We start from the raw sequence: 6,000 nt of genomic DNA, 5'->3' as shown, positions 1-6,000 counted from the left end.
AGTTGTTATCTGAACTTCTGAGAAAGGCGAGGGTCCGATGGTACGCAAACTCCCGGAAGCACAGGTAGTAAACAACTTGATAAGCACTATGGTGGACTGAAGAGAAACGTCCCCCATAGGTTCTCGAATCTGAACACTTGGTCCTCAACTGGAGGCACTGTCTGGGGAGACTGTATAACCCTGAGTAGGTACAGCTTTGCTGGAGGAAGTACATCACTAGGAATGGGTGTTGAGAGTTCATATCCCCTCCCGACTTCGTTTGCTCTTTCTGCTTCCGGTTTGCCATTAGAGATAAGCTCTCTCAGCTTTTGCTACCCCTGACCACACACTAAAAAAAAAAGCAAGGTCTTTCTTTTCTAAGTTCCTTCTGGTCACGGTATTTTATGACAGCAGCAGAAAGTAACTAAGAAGAGTAATTTACTAATCCTCCTCCTAACCCTCAAGGCGTAGTGACTGGAAATCACCAGTCTTTGACAGACCTGTGTTCTGGCGTGCACTGCCGCATTGTTCTGCTCAGACTGTTATTAAAAAAACCACTGGTCTGCCAAACCCAACAGAGGGTCTCTACAGCTTTTAGATGAAAAGCGATTCTGGAAGCCGGGCGGTGGTGGCGCACGCCTTTAATCCCAGCACTCGGGAGGCAGAGGCAGGCGGATCTCTGGGAGTTTGAGGCCAGCTTGCTCTACAAGAGCTAGTTCCAGGACAGGAACCAAAAAGCTACGGAGAAACCCTGTCTCAAAAATCAAAAAAAAAAAAAAAAAACGCGATTCTGGAATGGTAAATAAAATCCAGTTAGGTCAGCTCACTGACTTTTTTGAAGTTTTGTCTTTTGACATATCATCATTATAACTCTGTCCAATTATTATAATGGGGCAAAACCACCATCTCCTGTAGGTGCTCTATTCATGATCCCCTTCCTAGAGTGTGGAGCTGCCCATAGGAGACATCACAATGCACACAGGGCAGGAGAAAGAAGCTGTAGCCTCTAGAGATTTTTTTCTCTGAAGAGTCACCTTCTCCGCTGCTTCAGGCGGAGGTGTTTGGGTTGGCTTCCTGCCCCTGGATATCCTGAGCTTCATTGTTCCTTCAATGCCCCCAACAGTCAGTAAACCAATAAGACCTGCAGCCAACCCATCCCAGGAAGCTTGGAATGGCTTCTCCTGCCCTGAGACACCTGACTCAATCACACGCATAGTGAACTAATTCTTCAACATTGCTATAGAATGGTGACAGTGGGCATATACTAAGATTATGAACACGGTAGCAAGGAAGCATCCCATCCCAAATTTTGAAAGACTAGGGTTAGATTCTGGAATGGTAAACAAAGTCCAAGTAGGCCAGTTCACTGACTTTCTTGAAGTTTCTTCTTTTGCCATATCATGAGATACTGTCAGACTGTCACAGTGAGGCCAAGGGAATCTGAAATATAAAAGGAAACGAATGAATGCATTATTGCCGTGTCAAGGATGGCTCAGAGCGCAATCAGAACATCTAGGACAACGAAGAAACACTTTAGGTAGTGAAGATCACACCAGTGTGAAAGCAGAAACACACAAACACTACAAGATTATGTGTATTAGAGAGCTGGAGAAAACCTGGTTCTCGCGTTATTATTTATATCAAGGTCATTATATATTTGTAGATATTAATGTTGAAAGTGCGGGGATGTTGTTGATGCTCTGTCCACTCTGTGCTTTTCCTAGATTAGCACATCAGATTCATAGTAGTGCAGGTGCCCCAAGAGTGAACACGGCCAACATCACACACGGCTATACCCTTCTCCAGCAGTTCCCTAAGGAGCAGGAACTCCCCGTCAGGAATTCCCAGAAGGCTTTGCTTTAGTTAACAGGCCTCAGGGTCAGACACTAATATTATTGTCAACACACAGGACAATTTGTTTGGCTTGAGTCCTTTAACATTTTAATCAATACTTAAGAATTAAAACAAAACTTTCACAGAAATCCGTGTTTCTGGATTCTCTTGCAATACATGACAGGTACCTGGAAGAACTGGATCCGAGGACAGGCTGAGTGCCCTTCATCATTGGCTGCAGCCTGGTCCCTCCCAGCAACTGAGCATGTAATTTCTGGCCAGATGATGGTGACATTGTGACACTGACAGATGACATGCCTCACAAATCCCTCACTGCCATCAGAAGTCTTGTTGCCCAGTACAAAATTCATGATTCCCCACCTCACTTTGTGGGGGCCAGCCATAATAAGCCAAGTCTGGGCAGGTCACCCAAAGGAAGTTCTTTACATCCAACCATTATCTCCTGGGACTCTGGCCATCAATGAATTTGAATGGAGGCCGGAGTCTCAATAATTTACCTTGAGACAATGCCTGGCTGCAGGAGGAACCACAAGCTGAGATTACCTGACCCCACCCAAGAGCAGACCATTCAAAGGAAATGCCTGACGTTCCAAGTGCTGAAGATAGGATCACCTGCCAATGCATTCACCAGGACACCCTAGACAAATGTCAGCCAATCAGGGGTCTTAAAACCTCTGAAACCCCTCACCCCCACCTTTACTACTATAAAACCCTATTCTAATTGACCTCAGAGCTCTCTGGTTATTCCAATACGTGGTACTGAATTTGCAAAGTTGATTAAAATAAAGGCCCTTTGCTTTTACATATGGGACTCTTGGTTTCCTTGTTGGCTTGTTTCCTTAATCTCTCTCTGAGTTATTCATTTTCTCATACCACTAAATCTAGGTTAAGCACAAAATTGGGAAGGAGCACAGGGCATAGCACAGTACTCTCTCATGCTGACTGAGAACAATGCTCTGAAACACTGCCTGAGTCTGTAGCATGTCACATCACAAGATGCTGTGACAAAGGTGTTTACACGTTATTTCCTGAGGTTGGGACTTTGAATCTATAACCAAGAAAATTGTCTAACTACAGATGCACATAGACATACTCAATTCACATATTAAGAATGACAGAAAATTTTCAACCCAAGAGTTGGTGAAAGATTCAGTTGAATATGGTCTTACTCTGCTAGGGTTAGAGAGCCACAGTCTTGATAATCTGAGTGCTAACTACAACATAATGTGATGGATCAAATGATAATGCCATAGAATCAAGCTAAAGTTGCATTCAGCCTGTCTCATCAGAGGTTGTGAGCTTGTTTGATTTGGTCAACGGATGCTCTGCCTACCCTGCCCTTTATTCACTAGCGGTTCTTTTCAGCTGTGTTCTTCTCACTCCTGACACAGACCAGCATGTCTGTGTCCTCAGGGTTCTTCCAAACTCTGCACTTACACTTCAACATCTACACCTCCATTAAAGCTGTAGCTCATGCGCTCAAACCCATAAATACAAGGTTAATGTTAATGGTTCTTTCTTTTCTTTTCTTTTCTTTCTTTTTCTTTCTTCTTTCTTTCTTTCTTTCTTTCTTTCTTTCTTTCTTCCTCTTCCTTCCTTCCCTTCTCTCTCTACCCCCCTCCTCCCTCACTCTCCCTTCCTTCCTTTTCTCTCTTTCTTTTCAGAGGAGAATGGTCATCTTGATTGAGGGCTCATCAAGTTTCTATGGGCCGTCTAACCACGTCAGAAAATTGCCCGGTAATATAGGAAGTTTCTGTGGTGTCCATTATATCAGGCAGAAGATTCCATTGGTTACAGGAACCATCTTCTGTTTCTGAGTTTCAGCTATTTCTTCCCCTTTATCTCAGGATGTTGCACAGACCAATATCTTTAACCAACATTAGACATGCAGTACGTGTTAGCTGCACTGTGTGCAAAGGGCGTGATGCTGGGTTTGTTTTTTAGCTGTGTTTGCATAAACTGAGAAGAGCTGAGGATAAGAGTGTGAGATTCTGGAAATGGCATCGTGTAGGTCTTTTACTTCATTTCAGAGGCAAATAAGGCTAGAAATGTTGACACACACTCAGGAGGCTGAGGCAGGAGGATAACACTTTAAGACCAACATGTTACACAGCAAGACTGTCTCCAAAAGCAAAAGCAAATCAAATAAAAGGCAGTGTGGGTTGTCCACATCCTTTGCTCTATCTGCCTCCAACACACACCAAACATCTTTGTCTTCTTTGTAAGTTTTCTTTCATGTGCGTGTGTGTGAGTATGCACACACATGCACTGGTGGTCATACAGATGCACTTAGCCAGTGTGGCTTTCATGAACATGAGCGGGGTAGTTATTTAATAGACAGTGGCCATACCAAAGTGCTTAGTTCCCCCCCACACACACACTGCAAGGGACTCTATTTTTACATGGACTCTCTTTGTACAAGTTGTGTTAAGGATGGCAGATAAAGAGAGATCATAAGAAATGAATACATAAGCTGTACTGTCAGGAGCCATGTACCCCCAAAATTTACAGGAAGCACCGCCGTGAGTTTTGTAGAGAGCTCTACTTCTCAATTGTATTGAGAATAGTTTTATTGACAAAGCCTATCCCACACCCAAATTAACTGTTAATAGAGAGCTATCTGTTAAAGGAACCCGCCTCACATTTCAAACTATCTAGAGAACTAGGTGGGTCAACTTGTGACTTCCTGACCAAGGAATCGTGACCTGACCAATCGTAACCTCTTGGCCTACGTGACGGGCGTGGACCACGTGGCAAGATCCCGTGCCCCAGCCCCCCAAGTTCCTCATCCAGGGGCTATATAAGCTGTAACCATGACTCTAATAAACAGAGGCTTCGACAAATATGCTTAGCCTCCTTCCTCTCATCAGCCCATGTCTTTCAGGTGGTACCTCTCCGTGACCCTGGAATAACTGACCAGCCAGGCGGGTTACAGACCCTAGACAGAGTAACCTGTCAAGGCGGTCAACACTGTACAGCAAACAGTCACGTGCTTTTGGCTCCATAACTGCTTACAGCACACCAGGAACTTCTGTGTTGTCATTTATGAAATGAACGTCCTGTCTCTTCAAGGCAACATATAAGTTTCCTTATGCTGGTTCTGCCAGTGCCTTTGCGAAATTCCAAACATTTGCCTGAAGAGAGATACACCAGAGCTGCCACCTTGTGGCTCTGGGTATTATACCATTCGTCCTCAGAAATCAAAAGCTTTTTTTATTGCTTTTTAAAAATTCCAACAGTATGTAGATATGGCTTTTCTTCCCAAAGCTTTTGTTTGAATTATTTCAAATTCCCTAGTGCTTTTGCCAGCTAGGAACGGCTTGAAATCAAGCCAGAATTTAGAGTACCTATCTCATACAATATTTAAATTACAAATGTACGTGTGCATTATCCACTAGAAAACTAGAATAACCATAAGTTTAAATCAGTTGACTTGCTAAATAATTTACTATTCACAAAATAAAATATACACTCCCGTTACAATATCAACTGGAATAGTATTTTTCTATGTTTATATTTCTAATCCTTCGCCATGTCACACAGAACAGAAAGTTTCCAAACTCCTGGAACCCGCAGTCCAACATTTACCATCAGCCACGTGACACTGCAGCCTACCGTGGCCCTCACTTACCATCAGCCATGTGACACTGCAGCCTACCGTGGCCCTCATTTGCCATTAGCCACGTGACACTGCAGCCTACCGTGGCCCTCATTTACCATCAGCCACGTGACACTGCAGCCCACCATGGCCCTCATTTACCATCATACACGTGACACTGCAGCCCACCATGGCCCTCATTTACTATCAGTCACGTGACACTGCTGTGTAGCACAATTGCTACTGTACATCACTTTCCTTATCCATAAGTCGTCGGTAAGCTCAATAGAACATGGCACAGGACTGCATTGATGATCAGTCTGTAGCTTCCGGGACAGTCCTTGGCACACAGGAGGATCTATAGCTGCTAAGTCTCATCTAGGGAACCAAAATTGTATCACGCGAGCCCAGCAGGCTTTTCTGTTAGACACGGTCAAGCCCCGTTTCTCAGCCATGCACAGGTGCTGTCCCAGCTTCCTCTGCCTTCTACCAGCACGCCTTGGCTGCTGGCCACTATTAGAGGCACTCTCGGCTAGAGATGGGGTTCTTCCGGCTGCTGGCGGCTACTG

General features: G+C 44.4%; 1 protein-coding gene across 1 annotated transcript in view; it reads right to left on the bottom strand.

The window, feature by feature from the left end:
- Positions 1-853: 853 nt before the first annotated feature.
- The window catches only part of Asns (asparagine synthetase (glutamine-hydrolyzing)), a 28,121-nt gene continuing 22,974 nt past the window's right edge, over positions 854-6,000 (bottom strand). Inside the window, exon 13 of the mRNA XM_057782080.1 lies at positions 854-1,419. The gene's annotated coding sequence lies outside the window, so the exon portion shown is untranslated. The remainder of the gene's footprint in view (positions 1,420-6,000) is intronic.

Source organism: Chionomys nivalis, chromosome 1, assembly GCF_950005125.1.
Source record: "Chionomys nivalis chromosome 1, mChiNiv1.1, whole genome shotgun sequence".
Taxonomy (NCBI): domain Eukaryota; kingdom Metazoa; phylum Chordata; class Mammalia; order Rodentia; family Cricetidae; genus Chionomys; species Chionomys nivalis.
Note: the sequence above shows the minus strand (reverse complement) of the source record. Positions and strands in the feature narration are given on the sequence as shown.